This window comes from Schistocerca nitens, chromosome 10 (genome assembly GCF_023898315.1).
Source record: "Schistocerca nitens isolate TAMUIC-IGC-003100 chromosome 10, iqSchNite1.1, whole genome shotgun sequence".
In the NCBI taxonomy this organism is placed as follows: Eukaryota; Metazoa; Arthropoda; class Insecta; order Orthoptera; family Acrididae; genus Schistocerca; species Schistocerca nitens.
This window is the reverse complement of record NC_064623.1, coordinates 214,283,635-214,310,277: the sequence shown is the minus strand read 5'-3', so window position 1 is coordinate 214,310,277 and position 26,643 is coordinate 214,283,635. Positions and strand designations below refer to the sequence as shown.

Below are 26,643 nucleotides of genomic sequence, written 5' to 3'. Positions count from 1 at the left end.
TGTAATTCAGCTTGTCAATTGATGCTGGATACATGTCTGTCCCAGAATTTTAGTAAAATGTTAAAAAAAGATTTCAAATATCTTGTCCGAGCAATTAATATAAAAATTGCAAACCTCAATAACAAGAGTAAAACGACATAGATTTTTGCTCGGACATGTGAGTGCAATGATGTTAGTGAGAGAAGTAGGAAATGGAGGTGAGAATTAGAGAGAAGCATTTACTGACAAGAACAGAGAGAGGTACTGCCCGGCAATTTGAAATACTGTCCACTCTTGGTAGGCAATATAGCAACCTGACTGCAATATGTCCACAGCTACCTGAAACATCAGCAGTATTGCCCATCCATATTGCAAAATTGCCTTCTATTTGCAGTCACATTGCAGCAATGTTGAGAGTAACATTATTTTGGCCAAATATTTCCATAAAATATGGCCCATAATTGTACATTTAGCTTTATCAAAGTGGATGTGGCCTAGCCATTCATGCCATAAATTCATTTCCTGACCAGTGATAAGATTTGCAACAGGGCCATGTTCATGCATTGAAATGCTGGAGTTGTCTTCACTAATGTAGTACAAATTGCCTTTGTTTGGATCTTCCACAATTATTTCCCCACTTTATTTTATGCTACTAGTGCAGCTATTTTGTTAAAGATTAATTGCCTGAGGGACTTTTATCCAATTACACATAATGCCTGGAATGTAAAACTTCTTACAATGCCAAAACCAGTACTTTGTAAATATCCACCACCAGCTGCGTTTACTGACCTCACCATTGATGAAAGTGACAAATTTTTCACGTTGTTAACTCCAGTGGTCTGTTGCTCCACTGTCAGAGATCCACACATTGCCTCTTTTGTTTTCCCATAATGTTGTGTACGTTGCCTGTGAATATGTAACAGTGTCCAACATGATCACATTTAATTCGTTTGTAGGAGGATATTTTGTCATTGTGTTTTGCTGTCAGTAATGAACATTCACTAGCAGTTATTGTTACAGTGTTTGAAGCTCTTTTGTCTGCCTCCTTATTATGGTTTGTTAGCTAACTGTTTGAAATGTGATTACCAAATGGTAGCCAATATTTTCCAGTATGTCTGTGCCCTTGACAATGAAAACATTGTGGACCATGGTCATATTTTTTTTTTTTTTTGTAATTGCTATGACTATTGTCACACTGACTGTTTCCATATCCTTGTCCTCTTTCAACACTCACCCTGCTGTGTTTGGCCTCTTCTAGCCATTGAAACTTCTAATGCGCTGTAAGTCATTCTTCTTCTAAAAGACTGTGTTTGAATTTCCTGAGAGAGAGAGAGAGAGAGAGAGAGAGAGAGAGAGAGAGAGAGAGAGAGAGATGGGTCTCATCATAACACAATCCATCTGTGATCCTCCCTGCTCCCACCTAACCACTCCCTAGTCACATTCCATGAGTTCCTTACCTTCAACTCGGCCTCAGTATCTTTCCTCAGGTCCATTCTTTAGAACACCAACCATTCAGCAGAATAAAGGAGAGCCATACACAACCTCAAAACAAATCCTGACAGTCATCCCACATGCAGACAAAGGTTCCACCACTGTCGTGGATTGCATTGAATATCTTGCAGAAGGCCTCTGACAATTATCTGACTCTTCTACCTATCCTCTGTCAGAGTGATCCCATCCCAGAAGTCCAACGTAACTTCCAGTCCCTACTTAAAGCCTTAGACCCTTCCCAGAACCTTTCCCCTGAATCCATTTCTGTTGTCACCTCTGACACACAACGCACATCACACCCACCCTCTACATGCACCCCAAAATCCACAAACCGAACAGTCCTGGATGCCCCAATTTATCTGGTTATTGTGCCCCCACTGAAAGCATATCGGCCCTCAGTGACCAACACCAGCAACCAATTGCCCTTATTTGGCCTCCCATGTCAAAGATATCTATCAGTTCCTTCACTGACTCACCATCATTTCCATCTCTTTACCTCGTGTATCCCTACTCACCACTGTTGACGCCGCTTCCCTGTACACCGACATCCCTCGCCCATGATCTTACTGCTATTGAACACTACCTTTTCCAACGTCCTTCAGACTCCAAACCCACTGCCTTTTTCCTCCTTCACCTTACTACTTAATTCACAACTACTTCCCCTCTGAAGGGAAAGTATACAAACAAATCCATGGCATAGCTATGTTCACCCACATGCGACCTTCATTTGTCAACCTGTTTATGATCCATCTAGAGGAGACCTTCCTAGCCTCACAAAATACCAAACCCCTAGTCTGGTTCAGATTCATTGACGATAACTTCATGATCTAGACTCAGGTCCAAGACACCCTACACTAATTCCTTCACAACCTCCACACCTTCTCTCCCATCTGTTTTACTGGATCCTCCTCAATCCAGTGTGGCACCTTCCTGGATGTTGGCTACCTCCCTCCTCTGACAGTTCCATCCACACCTCTGTGCACATTACACACGCCAACCATCAACAGTACCTGCATTTCGACAGATGTCATCCCTTCCATGCCAAAAAAATACCTTCCATACAGCCTGGCCACCTGGGGATGGCATAACTGCAGTGATAAGGATTCTCTTGTCCAGTATGCTGAGGGTCTCACCAAGGCCATCACAGACAGGCATTATCCCCCAGACCTAGTCCACAAACAGCTATTTCCCTCACATCCCCAAACCTCCAACGACCTCTAAGAATCAGCTACAAAGGAGTGCCTCCTTGATCACCCAATACCTCCCCAGACTAGAACAACTGAACCATCCTTTGTCAGGGCACTGATTACCCATCATTATGCCCTGAAATGAGGGATATCCTACCCAAGATCTTTCCCACCCTCTCCTAAAGTGGTGTTCCATCACCCAGCCAACCTCCACATCATCCTACTCCACCCTTATGCCACTCCCAATGCCAATCCCTTTACACAGGGATCATATCCCTGTGGAAGACCCAGGTGCAAGACCTGCCGAATCCACACACCCAGCACTTCCTATTCCAGTCCTATCACAGGCTTATCCTATCCCATCAAAGGCCGGCCAACTGCGAAAGCAGCCTTGTCATATACTAGCTCTGTTGCAATCATTGCACAGCTTTTTATATTGGTGTGTCCTTCAGCAAGTTGTCCACCAGGGTGGACAGTCACCACCAAACTGACCAAGAGTAAAGCAGGCCACACTGTGGCACAACATGCAGCTGAACATAACGTAGTTGATTTTAACAGCTGCTTCACAACCTGTGCCATTTGGATCTTCCCCTCTACCACCGGCTTTTTTGGACTATGCGGACAGAAGTTACCTGTACAACGTGTTCTCTGCTCCCGGAATAATCCTGGCCTCAACCTATGGTGTGTGTGTGTGTGTGTGTGTGTGTGTGTGTGTGTGTGTGTGTGTGTGTGTGTGTCCGTCCTCTTCTGGAGAAGGCTCTGGCTGGTAGCCAAATGTGTAACTGTCTTTTTGTTGCGCCTCTCTACAACTCAACATGTCATCTTTACGGTGAGTAGCAACCCATCTTTCCCTTACAATTACAAGTCTGGTATATTTAAAATTGTGCTTGTCTAATGATGATGTGAAAATATGGTTGTCTCAAGGCTGTATAATTTATTACATTACAATTACTCTTTGGGTTTATAGAGACTTACGGTTTGACATGTTCGAATTTGCATGTTGTATAAGTAAGAGGCTGAACATCGTTGCAGCAGATGGAGCATCCAAGTCAGCTGCTAAGTTACACCCCTACAGTCCTAAAGTTGAAATGCAGAGGCTGTCAATATAGCTTGGATTGCTGATGAGAAATAGCTGAAATAGCTAAATGTTAGCAAAGCTCCAGGAGTCAGCAGAGTCTAGGTCAGATTATCTATAGAAATGATCGATTTAGTGCTCGTTTCAGTCGAAGCATAAAGTAGACCCCTCAAACCAAAAACTGCAGACAGAGGTCGGAAGAAAGCAAGATGAACTGTTGCTGAAGTAATCTACAAAACCATCAACCAGTATCATTGACATCCCTCTGTTGTAGAACCATAGAATGTGTTATGACCTCAAATATAATGATATATTTTGAACAGAGTGGCTTTCTCTGTGCCATTCAGTGGTCATACCAAACCTAACTCCTTTTTCATTCTCACGAGGTGTCTTGAAAGCCGTGGAAGGAGACTGCCAGATGGATGCAGTATTTCTTTACTTCCAAAAGGTAAAGTGTTACATCAACATTCATGATCAAAACTAGAATCATAACAGTGAAACTGTCATCAATGCAAAACTTCATTTTAAACACCACAGTTCTTTATTAGACACGGTCCTATTGGAAGTAGTATATTGTTGCCTACCTCAGAACTTTGAACTGACTTACCCAGCCAGAGGTGAAAGAAGTGGTAAGTGACATGTGAAAGTTCTATGACTGTTCAGGAACTGAACTCTTCAGGCCTTTGAATCCAAAGTCTCGCACTTCACCATGGAGCCACACCTACAGGCATCAAACAAAATTTGTGACTGGTTTGAGGATTTTGTGGTAATTCGAACACAGTATGTTATGTTAGATGGACTTACTGGAAGTAGTAGTGTGAGGTGTGTCAAAGGGAAGTGTGTTAGGGCTAGTGTGTGTTTATAACCTGCCAAACAATATTAATAGTAACCTAGAGTTTTTCATATGATGGAGCAACCTATAATAAAGTACTATACAAAGAAGCTGCACAAATATTCAGTTAGGGCTTGATAAGATTACAAACTGGTACAGAGACTGGCTACTTTCTTTAAATGTCCAGAAACCCAAATATGCCCTTCACCAAATGCAGAAACTTGACTCCTGTAACTACAATATCAGTGAGTTACAGTCTATCAGACAACTTGTAAATTTATCCGGGTTTCAAAATTTGTGGAAATATGAAATGGAATGTTCATCTTAGTCCAATAGTAAGTAAAGTAGGCAGCAGACTTCTACACGCAGTAGGTCACTATGCAGATAACAGGTCTGTGTGGCATTGACTAGGCTGTTTTTTTAGGTTAGAGTGTCTTGGGGAAAACATAAAAAGGGTGCAGGTCGAACAGGGAGAATGTAGATACATGAACCATAGGTACAACAGTTGTAAATTGTTGTAGATGTATTGAGAAAGTATCAGAGCTCCAAGTACTAGTAGAAAGCTCTGATCCTCAAATTGTTATAGGCACTGAAATCTGGCTAGAGCCGGAGATAAGTTCAGCCGAAATTTTTGTGAACAATTTTACAGTGTTCCGAAAGGATAGGCTGTACACCGTTGGCAGTGGCGTGTTTGTTGCTGTTACAAGTAAGTTTATCATGTACTGAAATTGAAGTAGATTTTTCATTGATTTAGTATGGACAGAGGTCATTCGTGGCAACCAGAATAAATAATAATTGGATCCTTTTACTGACCTTCCATTTCAGATGATACAACTGCTGACAGGTTCAAAAATAACTTGAGTTTGATTTCAGACATGGACACGAGTCATATGATTATAGTTGGTGGTGACTTTAAGTTACCCTTGATTTGTTGGCGTAAATACATATTTAAATATAGTCGTACCTATAAAACATCATCCAAAATTATGCTAAACGCATTCTCTGATAATTATTTCGAGCAGTTAGTTCATGAGCCCACGCGACTTCCATGCAAGATGCTTATAATATTTTCCACAATGGAACTTTGTTGTGAAACCTGGCAGAAAATCCAGGGAGATTCTGATCATACATAAAGTATGCTAGCAGAAAGATACAAATAGTGCCTCCTCTGTGTGATAGCAGTAGAAACATGGAGGCAAAAACAAAGAAGGGAGTGGCTCTACAGACTTGTGCTGTATGATGTTTTGAAGCTAGAGTGGGCAGGGCCTGCCAGTATTTTAAATGGACCAAAGCATATGCAAACTACTGTTTATGAGTGCTTCTTGTTCGTTATTTCTGTCGTGTGCATGCAACAACTGTTTTAAACGCTAAAAGTTACAGAACTTACATGAATAACAAAGTGCCAGGAAAGCAATTTCGAACGTTTTCTGTTCTTACTTGCATATTTGCTCCAGTAATATGACACAGTCAATGACATCATGGGAAAATGGCACCGTGGTTAACTATGGGGATGTGGAAGCAGTGAACCTTATGTTTTGGGCTTGTTACGATGCAAACATTGGCTTCTAGTTTGTGACATAATGCCACCACTCTTCTCTTTTTACCTCAGTGAATGGCAGTACTATCAACGACAGTGCTGCAAAAGCAGAGTTACTAAAAACAGCCTTCTGAAATTGCTTCACCAAAGATGACGAAGTAAATATTCCAGAATTTGATCAAGAACAGCTGCCAATATGAGTACTTAATAGTAGAGATCCTCAGAGTAGCGAAGCAACTCAAATCACTTAATAAAAGTAAGTTTTCGAGTCCAGACTGTATACCAATTAGGTTCCTTTCAGAGTATGCTGATGCAGTAGCTGCATACTTGACAATCATATACAACCGCTCGCTTGATAAAAGATCTGTATCCAAAGACTGGAAAGTTGTACAGGTCACACCAATATTCAAGAAAGGCAATAGGAGTAATCCACTAAATTACAGACCCATATCATTAAAGTCGATATGCAGCAGGATTTTGACCATATGTTGTGTTTGAGCATTATGAATTACCTCGAAGACCCCCCCCCCCCCCCCCTGCGGGTCCGGGGGTTAGAATAGGTCCGAGATATTCCTGCCTGTCGTAAGAGGCGACCAAAAGGAATCTATTTCGCCCCTTTATGTGATGGTCCCCTGTAGGGTTTGACCTCCATTTTTCAAAATTTTCCCGAAGAGCGAGCCAATTGGGAAGGACGCCTTACATGGTGCATCGTGTCCATCTTGCATTGAGATCTTTAGCCCACTTTCTCGTCGTCGCATTTCAGTCCTGCCCATTCTCTGTCTCTTGGGCGAGGATACCTTCCTGGGTGTGTTTTCCACCATGCACTATGCAGTGTCGTGTTTTGCGCCTTCGATGACCACAGACTTCGTTGCACCTCATATCCAGCACGGTAGCCAACCCATTGTGGTGGGGCCGCCATGCATCCTGTTTGTTGTAGCCCCCTGACCTCACAGGGATTGCTCTGCTGATGCCTGAGCCATTAACTCCCCATGTATGCCCATTCCCCTGAGACGTCGGGACTCCCAGCAATGGCCATCTCTTGCTGGTGGTGAAACACCATCAGTCTCTAAGCATTCACGAGCTCAATTCAACACACAGAAGTAAGACTCCAAATCGTGCCCCTCCCTGGTCATACCATGGGAGGAACGTATGGTTAAGGATGGCAGCGGATCTTACTCGCGCCGGTACCTTGTATGTTCGAGAGCTGATGGGAATCTTTCATGACAATGAAGCCTCAGTTTTTTGTTGAGCATCTAGAGGACAAGTTTGGGGAGATGGAGGACTTGTCCATAATGAGATCTGTGTCAGCCTTGATCAGAACAGCATCCTCTGCCCAGTCATGGACGTTACTCGCTTGTGACAAGCTGGGGGGATGTTTCTGTAACCATCTCACCCCATAAGACCTCAAATATCGTCCAGGGTATCATATTTCACAGGGACCTTCTTTTGCAGTCTGACGATGAGCTGTGTGGCGATTTAGAGCGGCGAGGTGTACATCTCGACTGGCGTGTCGACTGGGGTCCGAGGGGTAATCAGGTTGCCACCGGTGCCTTCATCTTGGCCTTCGAGGGTAATACATTATCCGAGAAGGTCAAGGTGATGGTCTACTGCTGTGATGTAAAGCTCTATATCTCTCCCCTGATGCGGTGCTTTAAGTGCTGGAAGTTCGGCTATATGTCTTCCCGCTGTACTTCCAGCGTCAGATGCTGAGATTGCAGACGCCCATCACATCCCAATACTCTATGTGCCCCACCTCCCATCTGTGTCAACTGTGGAGAGCACCATTTGCCTTGCTTGGGAGACTGCAGGATTCTCCAGAAAGAAAGGAAAATCATGGAGCATGAGACCCTGGACCGACTGACCTACACTGAGGCTAAGAGGAAATGTGAACACCTGCATCCTATACATATGACATCGTTTTACGCTGCGGCTACAACAGTTCTGACACCATTAGCTCCGCCAACCCCAGTCACCTCTCAGAGATGGAAGACTACACCTGCCCCCATGATGGTTGGGGGCATTTTCCTCCCTGTTGCTGCTGCACCACCTACTTTGAGAGCAACACCCCCCCCCCCCCCCAAACCATCAGGGACATCTGTCCCCACTTCTAAGGTGGAGAAGCGTAAATCTTCGGCTTCTTTTGCTAGGAAGGGGTCCCTTGGGTCACTCCCTTCCCAGGTTTCTGCGAGTGGGAAAGACGAAATCCGCCATTGGCTGAAGAACTCAAAAGCAGCTCATCATAGGTATTCATGCTCATCCTCAGTCCTGGAGACTGAGCCAGTGAAGTCCTCCCAGCCAGGGAAACACAAGGAACAGCAAGAGAAACCCAAAACGAAGACCCTTAAGATTAAGGAGGTTGCAGTGGCACCCACTCCACCGCTACGTACAAGCTCTATGTCTGAGGATGCGGTGGATATTCTGGCGTCCACTGAGGACCTAGATCTCGCCGGACCCTCAGACACAATGGATGTAGACTGCTCAGGCAATAAGTCGGTGGCAGCAGGTGACCCTGAGGCGTAAACTGCCTCATTGAATGTTCCATGCCTTCCCAGTAACACGATGACGTCATCCTCCGGTGGAATTGCGGCGGTTTTCTCCACCGCCTGGCTGAGTTGCGACAACTGTTAAGCTTTACACCTGCTTTTTGCATTGCCCTCCAGAAAACCTGGTTCCTGGAAATGCGGACCACTGCCCTCTGCAGCTATAAGGGATATTACAAGAACCGTAGCGACCATAATAGTGTCAGGTGGAATCTGCATTTATGTCCTAAACTCGGACTGTAGTGAAACTGTGCGCCTTCAAACCCCTCTTGAAGCTGTGGCTGTCAGAATAAGGATGACATAGGAAATAACTGTCTGCAATATATATCTTCCTCCAGATGCTGAAGTACCCCTGAATGTATTAGCTGCACTGATGATCAGCTCCCTAAACCTTTCCTACTTTTGGGAGATTTTAACGCCCTTAACCCCTTGTGTGGTGGCACCGTGCTTACTGGCGAAGGCAGAGATGTCAAAGCTTTACTGTCTCAGTTCGACCTCTGCCTCTTAAATACTGGGGCTGCCACACATTTCAGTGTGGCTTGTGGTATTTACTCAGCCATTGATTTATCCATTTGTAACCCAGGAATTCTCCCGTCTATCCACTGGAGAGAACATGAAGACCTGTGTGGTAGTGACCACTTCTCCATCTTCCGGTCGCTGTCCCTGTGTCAGGCCAACGGACACCTGCCCAAATTTGCTTTAAACAAGGCGGACTGGGAAACTTTTACCTCTGCTGTCATTGTTGAACCCCCTCACATGGTAACATTGATGTGATGGATGCGCAGGTGACTACAACAATGAATTCTGCAGCAGAAAATGCGATCCTTCACTCTGTAAGGTTCCCCTGGTGTAAGGCAGTCCCTTGGTGGTTACCAGAAGTTGCTGAAGCAATTAAGGAGCGTCGCCAACGTGTCAAACGACGGAAGCAGAAGTGTTGGGAGAGATACGTCTTGACCATTGGGTGTCATATTTCCTTTCCAAGTCTGGGCAAAGATCAAACGTTTTTAAGGTACCAGACACCAACAGGTGTTCCCGGTGTTACCATATATGGCGTGCTATCTACTGTCGCAAAGACGATTGTCGAACACTTTGCGCGCACCTCTGCGTCAGAGAATTACCCCCCAGCTTTTCGCACTCTCAAACGGCCACTGGAAGCGAAATTCCTCTCATTCACTATACGCCACAGGGAAGCCTATAACACCCCATTTACAGAGTGGTAGCTCCTCAGTGCCCTTGCACATTTCCCTGGCATAAAGCCTGGGCCTGATCGGATCCAGGGCCCGATCATTGAACATCTCTAATCTGACTACAAGTGACACATCCTAATCTTCAATCGAACCTGGTGTGATGGCATCTTTCCATCACAATGGCGGAAGAGCACCATCATTCTGGTGCTCAAACCTGGTAAAAACCCACTTGATGTGGATAGCTATCGGCCCATCGGGTGCTGTTTCTATGGTGGACGTTTTAATGTGTTGCGGAGTGGCTGGCTTTTCCTTTTTATTCCCGTGGTAAGCCAGCCACTGTAATCTGCTTTCTTGTTTTACTCTCTTCTGTTCCTAGCATCTCTCTGTTGTTTTCTTGTCCTCTTCTGTTCCTTGTGGTGTTCGTTGCCTTTCCTTCATTCTTGTAATTTTTCCTTTGTTTCTGTTTTGTATTATATGTCTCTTCTGTCTTATTCTCACACTTGTGGCATTGTTTTATTAGGAACAAGGGACCGATGACCTCGTAGTTTGGTCCCTTCCCCCCTCTTTTAAACCAACCAACCAACTTACCAAAAAGAGAACGGACTGTTGATAGTCATCTATGCACACACAAACTGTTGAGTGCTATTGGGGAGGGATTTCAAATTGATTCTGTATTTCTAGATTTCCAGAAGGCTTTTGACACTATACCACACGAGCAACGTGTAGTGAAATTGCATGCTTACGGAATATTGTCTCTGTTACGTGACTTGATTCATGATTTCCTGTTGAAGATGTCACAGTTCATAGTAATTGATGGAAAGTCTTAGAGTAAAACAAGTGATATCTAGCATTCCCCAAGGTAGTGTTATAGGGCCTCTGCTGTTCCCTATCTGTACAAACAATTTGAAGGCATCTGTCTTTTCATCAGAAGGTCAAAACAAATTGCAAAACAGATTTAGAAAATACATCTGTGTGGTGTGAAAATCGGCAGTTGATGCTAAATAATTAAAATTGAGGGATCATCCACATTATTTCCAAAAGGAGTACATTAAACTTTGGTTACAAGATAAATCAGTCAGATCTAAATGCCATAAAGTCAACTAAATACCTAAGAATTACAATTATGAACAATTTAAATTGGAAAGAACACACAGAAAATGTTTGGAAGGCAAACCAAAGACTGCGTTTTATTGACAGGACACTTAGAAAATGTAACAGATCTACTGAAGAGACTGCATACGCTATGCTTGTCCATCCTCTTTTGGAGTACTGCTGTGCGGTGTGAGATCCTTACCAGATAGGATTGATGGTGTACATCAAGAAAGACCAAAGAAGAGCAGCATGTTTTGTACAGAAATAGAGGAGAGTGTCACCGACATGACACAGAATTTGGGGTGGACATCATTAAAACAAGGGCGTATTTCATTGCAGCAGAATCTTCTCGTGACACTTCAGTTACCAACTTTCTCCTCCGCATGTGAAAATATTTTGTTGATGCTGACCCACTTGTGGAGAAGTGATCATCATAATAAAATTAGGGAAAGGGAAATCGGAGTTAACACAGAAAGATGCAGGTGTTCACTTCTTCCACACACTGTTCGAGATTGGAATAACAGAGAATAATTGTGAAGATGGTTCATTGTAGTAAGTGTAGATGAAGATAGATAGGGTACTGGGATAATGCGACCAAATCATACTACAGAGAAGAATAAATAAAAAACATTAAAAATGTCCCTCAAATTTGTGGAACCTATTCCAGACAAGACTAAGGGGGGATATTGTATAAATGGTCATTAGCTTGTTTGACTCACTGTAAAACATCGAGGAGGTAATGGAAAACCTGAACTGATAGATGCTTGAAGGAGGAAGCCAACTATTCTGTAAAACCTTACCTAAATATTTACAAAAACCAGTGTTAAATGAATAAATTAAGAGTATACTACAGCTTGCTCATAATTTTACACCCATAGTGTTGGAGATGATGAGGTTAGATCAGTTAGAGCATTCACAGCAGTTAAACAGCATTCTTCCTGCACTCTTTACGTGATTGGATACCCTAATATTTAGCACTATTGGAAGTACCCGCTGCCGTACACTTCAGTGGTTTGCTCAGTATGTATGTAGATGGAGATAGAGACAAGGTTAAGGAGGATGGGTTCATCCTGTACTTTTGCATAGAAAGGTAACCTGCCTCACCACCATTTTAAAATGGGGACTGTGGATTGCAGTAATATTGCCTGAGGATGAGGGTTTTATTGTCGAATTTACTAAACTTGTATTCATGTATGGTATGAAGTTATGCTCATGAGATGACATGCATGTATATAGTATTGTCCTTTCTATTATTTAATCTAAGTTCAGTTTATTGAACATGTAGTACTTTGCTGCCAGCCATTTATTGAGTGTTTGTTGATTGCATACTTCCTTCATCTTTATACTTTCAGTCAAGTCGTGATATGTTGCTGGCGTTTGCTGGAGAATTTTTATCAGCTGTTGGTGACGTCATAAAGTGTCTGCGACAGTTTGGTTACGTTGTAACTCATGAACAGTCATATCTGAATGAGTTTGATAATGCTGTGACCAACCTTCTTGATCTTCGGGATGGTATTCGCTTGTGGTAAGTGCTTCATGCAACTGAATGACACTGTGACTGTATATATGGATGGTAAAATCAAATTTATTATTGTTTCAATTTACTGAAGGCCATGATTTCACTTTATTTCACTTCATTCCCAGTCGTGTTATGGAAATAATACTGCAAGACGAAACCATCATGTCAAAGCTTAGAGCACCGGCTTGGTCAATACAATGTAGGACTTGCGTTTGCATCTCTAATTTCGGCAGGCTTTGATATAAAAAGCAATATTACATCACGTGGCATTGTAGATGGTCACAGAGAAAAAACGCTTTCGTTACTGTGGCAGATACTCCTGAAGTTTCAGGTAAATAGTCAAATCATAGTTTAATAAATGAATTTGAGTCTATATGTTCTAACTCTATTGTTATGTTTTTTGTTTTTTAGCTACCTAAGTATGAGGCTGCTGCAGTGAAGCTACAACGTTGGTGGAGAAGAAATTTGATCATAACTAGTGAAGAATAAGAAAATCAGCTATTACAATTCAGCAGAAATGTAGAGCAACAAAGTTAATGAAGTATGAAAGAAATATTTTTCTAATGAAAAAAGCTGCTGCTGTAGTGATACAAAAATGGGCCAGGAAAGTACTGCCCGGGAAACAACAGAGGAGAATTTTTATTAGACAAAGGGAGAGTGCAGTAGTTATTCAGAGGTGGTGGAGAGCAATTTTAGTACAGCGGCATCGTGAGGTCTTAAATAAAAGAATGGTAGCTAAAGTACTTGACATTCAGAGATGGTACAGATCACAAATGCATATGCGCAAACAGAGGACTTGGTATCAAAGATTGCTTTTGTCGGTCAGCGTGACTCAGTTCGCCGCCGGACGCGAACCGAGGAGGGTCCGCGATGCAGTCACGCTCGCCGCCGCCGCCGCTGTCCGTAGCTGCCACGGGTCACCGCCTGCGCCAGGGTCCGGGGTGCGGCCCTCGCGCCGCCCCGCCGTCGCAGGCTGCTTTCCATCTCCAAAGGGCTGCTGCCTGCAAAATACAGTGTTGGATTAGAGCTGTTCATTTAATGAGAAAAGGACGAACATCATTTTTGGAACAAAAAAGTAGTGCAGTGATTATACAACAGTGGTATCGAAATATGCGTTCAACAAAATTACAGCAACAAGAGCACCAAAAACTGAGGTTAATAGTGATACACATTCAACAGAAATACAGGGATACATTGTTGATGAAATGATAGAAATATTTATCAGAGGAAAAGGTGGGCATCTGTTATTATTCAGAGATGGTTTCGAGCCACTCTTAATATGAAACGTCAGCGTGATTTGTATTTGACACAGAGATGTTGTATTATTACTATACAGAGATGGTTCAGGAGTGTTTGGTCCAAAAGAGAAAGAGAAGCAATACGAAAAGTACTAGTTCCCATATCCCAATCAGAAATTGAAAATCGTGCTGCGCTCAAAATACAGGTACATTATGTTGCGTTACCAGTAGTTTATATTGTTCATAAATGTGTCCACATAATTTACAGAACTGTAGATACTATACATTTCTATTCTGCCTATTTTTACAGGCCTTTTGGAGGGGTTTTGCTGCACGAAAGCGGCTGCCTAGTAACTGCTTAAGTCTGAAAAATAGAGGTGTTACCAGAAACCCCTCGCAACCTGTTCAGACATTGCGGTGGAAGTACACAAATATTCTGAGGTGCTTTGAACAGAATTCCCTGGGACAGTTGATCATGCTCTTCGAGTCTCTAAGTAAGTTCACTATTCAAATGATGTAGGCTTTCATGGCCAGTAACGCAGCATTTTTGTTGTCCTTACTAATAGATTACTGCCGTGGCCACTGTCTCCGGTTTTATCTGTCAACTGACTGGATTTGCAGTTCCTTCCTCACAACTTTACAGTGGTTGAACATGAGAACAACTATTGCATCATTATATAACAGTATTACAAATCAGACCTAGCTGTAAATATAGGGTTGAATACCACAGAACTGCACTAGGTATGGTCGTAATTAAAAATATATCCCCACACGTTCCAAGTGGTGAACCAACTCCAACTGACGTACTCAAATTGACGTCTGTGTTCCATGCTGGTACCATATTGATATTTCGATATCATGTTTATTACTAACTGACTAATGTGATTAATGGTTCACAGTCCCAGTGGCAGGTGGCCTACCTAACAGCTTTCAGGGGCAAGAAAAATTTGACTTTTCAATGCTTTATATAATTGGTTGAATTTAAAACACCGTCGTAATTTAATCATTAAGAGGCGTAATCTTTTTGTTAAAAGAAGAGTTTAACTTAGTAAGACAAGTATTACAGTTGGAAACTATGTTTGTCTTGAGCCAGTAGAGCTCACTAATAGTTCCCACTATATTCATTCAGTATTTGAGAATGAGAGCACATGGTGTTTTCTAATAAACTTTAAACCTAATTTCAAACCTTTAATAAACTTTTTCTCACATACTGCTATATGCTTAATGTCAAGTATTTAACACACTTACTCATTTGTAAAGTAATCACATGTTTGGAGCTGTTTTATATGTGGGAGTTGAGTCCTTTAAAGAATCGAGGTTTGACTGTTAGTATTCTGTTATATTGGTAATTGATGAGTTGAGTGAAACATAAGGAAATGCATTTTTCTGTTTTATCTTTTTGCAGCTTCTTTGACAACTGTCTAGAGATGTATGTAAAGATTTTTCTGCAAGTGAATACCTACCAAAAGTTTTCGTTGAACTTAAACTAGCAAATCGTTCATTTGCATATCAGAGACTGTTCATTTGGAACACAGTTACTCTTGAATCTGGCAAAATACCCAGAAAACAGGGACAACATTTGGCAGGTAATATTTCTTCATATGGTGTGTATTCGCAAAATTAATGTTCATCTTTTGGTAAATAAACTATGTTTCTGCAAATTTTGTGGTTATTTGTAATTCTAAATTTTTATACAGGTTGATGAGGCCCTAGAAATTGTTTCGACTGATGATGCAGTTTATGGGAACACAGTTACCAATATTCTCCAATTGCTGCAAAGTACTTCGGTTGCTTGCTGATGATCCTTTGAAAGCACAAGTAGGTATTCACTTCTTAACTTTTCATAATGTCTTCTCCTGGCACCACTGTTTGCTTCGCTTCCCGTTTCCCGTTTCTCGTTTCTTGTTGGACTCTTTTTGTTAGTGTGGTCATGTTCATGGGCTTAATATGCACTATGTATTGAAGAGCATTATTGTTACGTATTTTTTATTATTGAATCAATTTGTAAAGGGTGTTAATATAGTAACTTACATGTAAAACAATTAAAAATTAAGACAAATTCAGTTTGTACTCAATGTTTTAAAGTAGCATTGTCATCTCACGTAAACTCCGAAGAAAAAAGGATAGAATATTTTAATTGTCAAAATAAATCATTAGTAGACTAAATTTCGCAAAAATATTCTGTATACATTTGGGATTCAAAGAAATTACTTCGTGTGGAGAATGAAGTCTACAAAACAATAATCAGAAAAGTATCTAGTTAGTGTCAGATGCTTGAAAGTGACTGATTTTTGACCATTGCTCTGTTTTGAGCAGGACTACTTACAGGGAAGCTCCATATTAACGAACCTGCTTTGAAGGAATTCTGACTTTCGATGAAAATCTTCGTCATTCTTCCTGAAATTGTCACAAGAACAATGTGAGTTTGCAGAATGAGATTTTCACTCTGCAGCGGAGTGTGTGCTGATATTAAACTTCCTGGCAGATTAAAACTGTGTGCCGGACCGAGACTCGAACTCGGGACCTTTGCCTTTTGCGGGCAAGGTTCGCAGGAGAGCTTCTGTAATGTTTGGAAGGTAGGAGACGAGGTACTGGCAGAAGTGATGCTGTGAGGACGGGGCGTGAGTCGTGCTTGGGTAGCTTGGTTGAGCACTTGACCGCGAAAGGCAAAGGTCCCGAGTTCGAATCTCGGTCTGGCACATAGTTTTAATCTGCCAGGAAGTTTCAATGTGAGTTTGGTTTGCTTTTAGTAAACCTTGTTTTAAAAAGTGGGTCTTTAAGGAATTAACACTAAATGTCTGCAAATTGAAGCCTACTAGTGCTGAAATTCCTAACATGTTTACACTGACAAGATATTGGCATCACATGTCTGAATGCTTGCTGCTGTTCCTTTAATTTTCAATCAGTCAACTGGAAGTTGTTATCACAATCAATTCTTGTCAGTTGGTAGGTTGCAGTTTTTGGTTGATAATTTTGAACTCTCAAGTCACCCATGTTACCAGATAAAACAGCTGCAAGGCCTATCCACTTTTTGGCTTAAAAGATATGTTTTAGTACAATTAAGATGGCAAGTTGAGAAAAAAATTCACATTATTTCTCATTTGACCACAAATATGTAAATATAAGAAGATAATGAAACAGATAAGAATACAGAGCGTGAACTACAGATTTCTGCACACAGGTGATGTGATTTAATGTCACAGAAAATGTTACGTTTATGGCCAATTGCGCATGAACTGGTAATATTGTGATATTTACCCAAGCGTTGGATTCTGCACTGTATAAGAGTGGAAATTTTGTGTAGTTACAGCCAGTAAACCTAGAAAGCTTACAATTCAGCAGAAAACGGTAGTTCTTATTGCTGAAGACAATCATAACATTAAAATCTTGCATGGCAGAGAAATATGATTTGATGCTGTCGTCTTTATGTGGTATGATAAAAAAAAATGAGGCCTTTGACTGCTGAAACTCGTAGTTCTGGTGCATTAAATAGGAAGAACATTCATGCTTCATTGTGTTCGTCAGGATAGAAGTCAGGAGCGGAGGGCGTTGTAAAATGAAAATTAATTGAGTGGAATGGACTCAGTTTATTCTTGTAATGATGGTACAGTGGTGCCTACGTAGGGCCGAGCAGCCCCAAGAGGGGTTGCCGTCTGCTCATCAGAGAGGCAGAGGCTAGAGGAGCGACTACTCGGGGCCGAGGTCAGAAGCTAAGAGAACTCGGAGCTGTTTCCATGCCGCCCTCGCTGCTCCCGGCCGCGTCCCCACGTGATCACAGGATTAGTCTCTGATTGGAGGATTGATTCCGCCAACGCGCCTTGCTAGTAGCGTGCCCCCGTCAGCGCAACCGACCCGTGGGACTTGAGTCTGACCGAGGAGCACGTGGCAGGAATGTGCCGACCATGGACTTCCGGCCAGCACCTTCCACCACAGTATGCCTAAGCCGGCTACGGCCGAACATTATGCGTGGAAAAATTTAATTTAATAAAATTTTGTCGGCAATGATCGCTCTTTGGGGTCTCCTCCCTGCACATCCTTTCCCCTTCCGAAGAAGGCTCTCTGGATGAAAATGAATGAGCTTATTCTAATTGAATCTGCTGAGCCGGCAGAGTTCTGAGCTCAGGTAACAGCGTCGGAGAGCGCTAGTGGCTCTGCGTCCGAGACTAAGACATTGTAAGTGCAACTTAAAAGTAAGTTTATTGAAAAGCAATAATAAACGAATAGCTGATGTCACAAAGACGTTTGATTCCATTTTAACAGAAAAACTTAAGTGTTCAACAGGTAAATTGATTACGTGGTTGATTAAAAGAAACTGCTACTGAACATAACGTACATACGTACGTACTTCCCTTTCCCCTTCCGAAGAGCGGAGGGCATAAACGATAAAAGCCTTGTTCATGTACTTAGTATATGAGAATAGAGGTCTGGTAACATCAAGTTACACCAAGGTAGTGTGGATATGAACAGTGTGTGTGTGTTGTTAGTTGTTATTGGGCGTATGAAGTGTTCTGTAAATGTGTGACTAATGGTAGCTGATGGCGGATACGAACTGAAGGCCAATAGGTGCTATCAGAGATACTTCCAGTCGAGAAACAATGAAACTTAAAAGGGGAACACCGAATATGACACAAAAATAGCGTATAACCATAAAGTGTACTAACATTAATCATAACTATAAATTGATAACAATAAAACATGACATTGAAGTAATAATAATTGACAAGAAATAAAATAAAGGGAATATTTCCCGAACGTAAACTTCCGAATCGGATACGAAATCCGTCAGGGGATGTTGTTTTTTTAGTCGGTTGACGAAGTGTATAAGGGACTACGTCAGTAGAATCCGACAGTGTGTGTATATAACAACATTGTTCTTAAAAGTGCAGTTTGCACTGTCAGATGGTGAAAAGCAACGAATCCGTTGAGCAACGTAAAAGGCTGCCGTTTGGGGAACGGTATCTGAATCTTTGGCAGAATCCGATGATTTTGCAATGGAATTGCCATTTAGAAGAAAGTGGCGTTGTATAAAATGTAATAAGAGCGTCTGGGGCTCAGTTCATTTGTGGTTGAGTGCCAAAGGCGTAGTGTGAGTGCAAATTGTCTCACGGTAATTGATGTATGAATTGTTTTGTGGTCAACCGAGGAGCCTAGGATTCGGTGACGTGTAAGTACAAGTTCGCGGTGCGTATGAGCTACCTGCGAGTGACTCGACTATTAAGTTCAGCAGTGCATTAGTGCAATCTGCAGACTTGGATTGATGATTATGTAATTTGCAGGGCAATGGAGCAACCTGCGGACAGTGCTAAGGCAACCTGTCTAATAATTGAGGGGTAGGCAGTGCATTGGAGCTATCTGCGATACCGTGGTTCAGCGGGCGTAAGGGCGTCCGTCTGACTTAATAAGAATTAGTGTAGGCACATGGGTTTCCTGCGATACATGTAATAAAAGTATCAGCGGCGTTATTAGCGACCTGCTGTACTAGGAAAATGTCAACTGTTCAAGCAATAAAAATAGCTCTGAAGCTAGAATAGCATACATGCATAAATAGCGTCACTTTTTGTGCGCGCAGTACATAACATTACATAAAATGAAAATCATGAACTATAAATCACTAGCGCTAGCATAATGACATAATTAAACACAATGACATATATTGACAGGAAAATAAAAACACAATGATGTATAATAATAATGCTGTAAGTAGTCGGAACGCTCAACGTTAACATGTAACACTGACCATCTGGGGCTGGCTGCTAGGCTGCGTGTGTGTTAGTTTTAAAACTGACGATAACAAATTGAACTGAAAGGACAACTAGGCACAGTTCCCGTAGCGCTTACATCACCGGCTAATTAGACGCAAAGTACGTATCTCACAATGGATCATGGGCCGATATTTTGGGGCAAGACTGCAACAAGGGAGAGCAATATCTCGGTGTAAATAGGTGGTAAGATTAAAAGACCGGTACTGTCGGAAGAGGGTACCTAACATGTTGTAGGGGCCTCCTCATCGACAGAAGAAGGAAAACAGGATAGAACAATGACCACGGCGGTAGAGTAAAATAAATGGGGAGGGCAAAAATAACTGCGTAGCAACCAAGGAACAATCGCCCACCGATATACGGCAGCACGGACGACTGGTCGTTTGTGCCACGTCAGTAGCGTGAAAAACCCGTGGCATTGCATTGGTTTGCCCATATCTGGCCTTGTCCAAGGAAGATAACGTTAAATGTCCTCATAGTTTGATGTGTAAGAGGGTTAGGGCTGTAGGTTGTAGCTTATACAATGAATCAAAGCAGTAGTGAAACTTCACTTATAGGATTGGCAGACTAAGGTATGCAGAATAATGTAAATCGTTAAGAACTTCGTGTGATTTATCCAGCTAATGTGAAACAAAACGAGGAAAAGAATTTAAACAATGAATCACATCTACTTAATGTTTATGTTAAGATTTATTGGGATGTTTGAATGAATTTTGTTTGCCGTGTCTTCCGGCTGCATGAAAGAAACCAGCTTGGAGCTGTTAGCGAGCGCGAAGCGCACGCGTAGGTGCGGAGTAGGCACCGGCACGTCAGCGGTTATGTGAGACGGCGTGTAGCCGCGAGAGACCGGCCGCTACTGCAGCGACAAATATCACGCGCTTAGCGTGTACAAGAAATAACGGTGAATTAGAAATTGCTAATTACCTAGAATAAGAGTATTTTAAAAAGGCTGTTAGTTATATAAAATGATGGTAAATGCATTGTAGTCTGTCATACACGGAGGATAGGGCAGTAATTTGCGGTTTGTTTTTGTAACTACTCGGACGCGCCGCGTCTTGAGACGCTGGAGGCGGCAGCGCACGTGGTGATAAGATACGTCATCGCGCGGAGCGCTGTTACTGGCTGAGAAAAAATGATGGCCGCTGGCTAGTTCTTGGCAAGGGAAAGGGACAGCGCTCAAGAGAGGAGGGGAGGCGACAGCTGATGTGTTGCCCCGCCAACAGCTGGTCCCGTAAACAAAGCGTACGAGGCATATGCATTTCAAGTCCTGGCTTTATCTGTTCCGATTACTTACGAATAGCTGCAGCAAATACAGAACTACGACATATAGTACAATACACTAGACGTCAACGTAACAAGTATTAAGAAAAGCTCGGAGTAAAAATACTCCACATGTACTGGTTTGCCAAATAGATGGCAATAGAGGACATTGAAGAATATTATTCGGAGTTAGCAGCCGCGGTTCTGCCAACACAAAGTGTAATGGTTGCATTTGAAGCAAGTCAGTTGCGTGACGTCTAATGCGTGGCATTGCTTGCAAAACATAAAACATAATCATACATATGAAAATGAGCAAAACTACATGACATGACTGGAAATTGACAATTGAGAATGGCTGGGAACTCCGTGGTGGCCAGGCACATCTTGCTTCAAGGTCCCTGGAGAAAATGACTTAAACTAAGCTGCAATAAAACATAACATAAAACTCTAATTAGGCGTGATTAATCACGCGACCTCAACCCATAAGGGTGTCGATTCTGCAAAGGGTATCTACAACCCTGTGGGGGGTAATCTCCTCCGTTTTTTCTTTCGTCTTTGTTCCACTTGAGGTGGAGGTGACACAGGCGGATCGGGGGCTGCGACCTGTTGTGGTGACACAGCCCTACCGTGGTAAGGTTGCAGGCGGTCAAAGTGCACTATCACCGTACGATCGGTTAATTGCAGTTCTGCATTGACTGGTGAGGTCAACCGTACAATCCGATACGGGCCTTCAAAGCGGGGAGAGAACTTTTTAGTTCGTCCCTTTTTGATTGCCGGGTTTCGTAGTAACACTAAATCACCTGTTTGATAAGTCGGTAAAACAGCATTTTTGTTCTGCCTGTGCAACTGTTTATTAGTAGCTTTGATATTATTCCTCTTTACCTTATACCAGATCGCTTTTAGCCGGCGGGCTAAACCTTTTACTTCCTTCATTTCTACACCTTGAGGTAGTTTGTCTATTTCGAACGGCGAATTCATCGGCCGTCCAAACACAGCTTCGTAAGGGGTATACCCCGTGGATTCATGTATTCGGGTGTTGTATGCAGAAGAAATATACGGTACATATCTGTCCCAATCAGCGTGCGTTTTTGCAACATAATAGGATAACAATTTACAAATTGTATGGTGTACGCGTTCAACGCGACCGTTGGCCTTAGGATGGAAGGGAGTTGTACGCCATTTTTTTATTCTTAGCAATTTACAAACTTGTACAAATAAAGTAGACATGAAATTGGTTCCTTGATCCGTTAAAATGGCATCAGGACTTCCAAAAGGTAGTATCACACGATTTACAAACTCTCTAGCCACAGTTTCAGCTGTCATGTCGGAGAGGGGAACCAAAATTAGATAACGTGAAAAGTGATCAATAACAGACAAAATGTATTTATCTTGTTGCGACTGTGGAAAAGGACCTTGGAAATCTAAAGCAAGACTTTCGAAGGGTGAAGATGCCTGAGGAAGTGTTTGCAGCGGCACTCGCGGGTGCCTATTTTGTGCTCGTTGTGCACACGGCAGGCAAGATCTTACATACATGTCCACGTCACGTTGTCGGTATTGCCACCAATAACGTGTCGCAATTCGAGCGTTCGTAGCGTGTTTTCCGCTGTGACATGCTTGGATTGTATCATAGCATTGCCGTATTATACGTTGCTGCAAGCATTCCGGTATTACCAAACGATTTCCATGGGGAGTTCTTCGATATAATAGGTCGTCTATTACTTCAAATTCTGGCAAGGTGGTGTATCTTTGACATTGAACGTCCACCTGCTGTGCTTCTTTTAACTCTTCAATTGATACCTCATCTGATTGAATGACACGCACTTTTCTACTTAACGCATCAGCATTTTGATGCAACCGACCAGGCTTGTGCCGAACTTCAAAATCATATTCTGACAGTTTCATGGCCCAGCGCATAAGTTTGCTGCTAGGGTCTTTAAGATTCAATAACCACTGCAGAGCAGAGTGATCGGTAAGAACTGTAAACTTGCGACCATAAAGGTAACATCTAAAATAATTAATTCCAAAAAGAAGGGCAAGCAATTCCTTTTCTGTAGTACTGTAATTAGTTTCTGCTTTATTCAGTTGACGAGAGGCATACCCAACGGGTTTTTCCTCACCATCTTGCACTTGGCTTAGGACACATCCTACAGCAAAATCAGATGCGTCACAAGATAAAATGAAAGGTTCAGCGAAGTCTGGGTAAACAAGTAGAGGTGAACTAGTTAAAATAGTTTTCACTGTTTGAAAGGCGGTCGAACATTCCTCTGTCCAAACAAAAGGAGTATCCTTTTTCAACAATTTAGTAAGTGGTTTGGTAATAGTAGCATAATCTTTAACAAAACGGCGGTAATAATTTGCAAGGCCAAGGAAGGATTGTAATTCCTTTAAATTTGTTGGAATAGGAAAAGTGTCTACTGCTTCAGTTAATCGTGGATCTGGCTTGACTCCGCTGGAACTGATGACATGACCTAAATACTGCACTTGTGATTGAGCAAAAGAACATTTTTCTAATTTTAAGCTTAAATTAGCATTTTGCAAGCGCAACAGTACACTTCGTAGATGTTCAGCATGTTCAGCAATGGATTTTGAAAATATAATTATATCATCAAGATACACAAGGCACATAGTAGGTTTCAACCCACGTAATAGCAGATCTGCAAATCGCTGAAAGGTTGCTGGCGCGTTGCGAAGCCCGAAAGGCATCCTTAAGAATTCATATAAGCCACCAGGAACTACAAAAGCTGTCTTAGCACGATCTTGAGGAGCAATTGGAATTTGATGATACCCACTGCGCATGTCTAATGTTGTGAAGTACCGGCAATTGCCCAGACGATCGAGTGTTTCGTCGATCCGGGGTGATGGATAATGATCTGGGGTAGTAACTTTTACTGCTCGCATGTCTACACAGAGGCGATAGGATTTTTCTCCGTCTATAGACTTCTTTGGAACGACTACAATTGGGCTAGACCACGCACTAGAAGAGGGTTGTATTATTCCTGCTTCTAGTTGCTGTTGTATAGTTTCCTCTACCACTGACTGAAGATGGTAGGGAATTCGGTACCCTTTTTGAGCTATTGGCCTAGCATTTCCGGTTGGAATCTCATGTTGGATTAGATCTGTTGCTGGTAAATATTTCCTGTCTTCAAACAACCATGAATACTCATTCAATACTTCATTTATTAGCTTTTGTTCATGCAATGGGAGGTGACTAAGCTTAGCTTTAAACTTATCTGTCAGATGTGACGTGATTGTCAAAAGGTGTTGAGAGGCGGCAGCAGCCTTTTTCTTTTTCAGAGAAGGGGTTCTCTTTGACAACTCATCTTCTGTGATAACCTGTAAGCTGGCTAATACTGTACCACGCGGTATTAAAGCTTGCTTGTGACTAAAATTGTCTAAACACACGGGTACGCAATTTTCTTTCTGAACTTGCTGTGCTTTGCACAGGCTACGTTTTACGTGGACCTGCATCTGGTCAAGAGTTTCATTCTGGCAGAGTGGATCTACCAAGAAATGAACCTCTTCGGATTCGCGTATCCCGACAGGCACCCAAAGGATCTTTCCTGTGCCTTCTGGTATCTCCACAGGATTATCGGCTTTTAGCATCGTTACGGGAGACTCCGAAACTTGGGAAACGGATCCTTTTTTCCCAGCTCCGCTCGCCCGCAACGTGCAGTCACGTCCAAAACGGTGCACGTTGTCGCCGAATTGGACGGTATTTAACCTATAGTCAATAACCCCCTGGAAATGACGCAGAAAGTCACTTGCCAGGATGATGTCGTAATCCGTGCGCCTGTTCCGTACAACCTCCATCGTAAAAGCATATTCTGTGGAGTCCAACATGAACTCAACGCAACAGCTGCCATCAGGTTTCAGTATGCCGGGACCAATACCACTGATATGGTACCGCGGCGGTTGCAATGTTCTTTTATCTCTCTTCGATAAAAATGCCAAGCTGATTTGTGCGCCTGTGTCAATTAGCACGCGTATTGGTTTGCGGCCTCTAACACCATCGACAACCGCGCTTGCCACCTGCGTGATTCCCTTATAAGCTAGGGGGGTCACTATTTTTAATGGGGGCCGGGAGGGGTGGCACTTCCTGCCCCGCGGCCGTTTCCCGAATTCTGTGGTTGGTTTGCATTTCGCCTGGAATTTGCAGGCGGTTGTGGCCTACTATTTGGACAATGCACGCTTTGGTGACCCATGTTCCTGCACTGATGACAATATGGCACGCGACATTGCTCTGCCACATGTCCTTGTGTATTACAGCTCCCGCACTTAGTATCGTTCGAAAAGACACGTCGGGGCTCGCTTTGCCGCGCGGAGACGGCCACAAATCGGCTCGCCTCCTCTCTCAAGAGTGCTAATCGCACGGCTTCGTGTAAGGTGCGGGGGGAAGCTACCTCGATTTCGCCCCCTATTTGAGGGTTTATGCCACGAATAAACACGTCTATCGCACGACATTCTGATTCTTCCAACAGAACCTCGTTACGAGCAGAACTGGCACTTAGTGCGTACGTGTGGCATGCGACGCTTCGAATCCTGTCCGCGAATGCTTCTAAATCTTCACCCGCTTTTTGCTTAAGGGTGGAAAGCAAGTCGCGATAGTAACTAGTACCACGTTTGTCTGTATACCTTTCAATCAACCCTGTTGCAAGGGACTGGAAGGTAGGGGCATTTTTCAAGCTCTCGACCGACTGCACGTAGTTCCGCGCTTCGCCGGTGAGTTTCATTTTCATCACGTTTAAGAGAAATTCATCTGGCCAAAAGCTTTCCGATGTCCTGGATATTCTGCACAAGCGTTTGAATATCCTCGTGCGGCTTTCCAGCGAACGCCGGAATAAACGCTACTGCTGGAAAGCTCTGCACCAAAGTAGAGGTGGCTACTGCCACAGGTGATTCTGCACTAGTAGGTGGTGGTCACCTGCTTCGGCTGTTCTTCCACTAGCACTTGCTTAGCAACATTAGAGTGCGGAGAAGCCATTTTAAGATCTAGCTGTTGCTTAAGCTCCGCGTTAGTTAGAATTAATTGATTTAACTGGGACTGCAGCGCCAAGAGGGGATCTTCATCCTCTCCGGCTGCTCCTGCCTCCGATTGCTGCCTGGTGATCGGCATGTTACAATAGTGTGGGCATCTACACCACCGTAGCGTTGCTAGTGACTTACATTATTTGGTGGCGCGCAGACGACGGACGACGGACGGCGGCGGTGTCGGCGAGCGGCGGCAGGCGCGTCGATCACGCGCGGGCGCAGCAGGCGGCGGGCGACAGCACGGACAGCTGCGACGGCGGGGCGGCGCGAGGGCCGCACCCCGGACCCCGGCGGCGGCGGCGGCGAGCGTGACTGCATCGCGGACCCTCCTCGGCTCGCGTCCGGCGGCGAACTGTCACGCTGACCGACAAAAGCAATCTTTGATACCAAGTCCTCTGTTTGCGCATATGCATTTGTGATCTGTACCATCTCTGAATGTAAAGTACTTTAGCTACCATTCTTTTATTTAAGACCTCACGATGCCGCTGTACTAAAATTGCTCTCCACCACCTCTGAATAACTACTGCACTCTCCCTTTGTCTAATAAAAATTCTCCTCTGTTGTTTCCCGGGCAGTACTTTCCTGGCCCATTTTTGTATCACTACAGCAGCAGCTTTTTTCATTAGAAAAATATTTCTTTCATACTTCATTAACTTTGTTGCTCTAAATTTCTGCTGAATTGTAATAGCTGATTTTCTTATTCTTCACTAGTTATGATCAAATTTCTTCTCCACCAACGTTGTAGCTTCACTGCAGCAGCCTCATACTTAGGTAGCTAAAAAAACAAAAAAACATAACAATAGAGTTAGAACATATAGACTCAAATTCATTTATTAAACTATGATTTGACTATTTACCTGAAACTTCAGGAGTATCTGCCACAGTAACGAAAGCGTTTTTTCTCTGTGAGCATCTACAA

General features: G+C 43.0%; 1 protein-coding gene and 2 long non-coding RNA genes across 7 annotated transcripts in view; 2 read left to right on the top strand and 1 right to left on the bottom strand.

Moving 5' to 3' along the window:
- LOC126210404 (speckle-type POZ protein-like) overlaps positions 1-26,643 on the bottom strand; it is a 711,709-nt gene that overhangs the window by 240,051 nt on the left and 445,015 nt on the right. The window lies entirely within an intron of this gene.
- The window catches only part of LOC126210418 (uncharacterized), a 313,609-nt gene that overhangs the window by 22,998 nt on the left and 263,968 nt on the right, over positions 1-26,643 (top strand). The window lies entirely within an intron of this gene.
- LOC126210416 (uncharacterized) lies at positions 13,382-25,970 on the top strand. Its single transcript, XR_007540667.1, has 5 exons — positions 13,382-13,883; positions 13,988-14,171; positions 15,083-15,263; positions 15,375-15,495; positions 25,879-25,970. It is a non-coding gene; the product is annotated as an uncharacterized LOC126210416 (long non-coding RNA).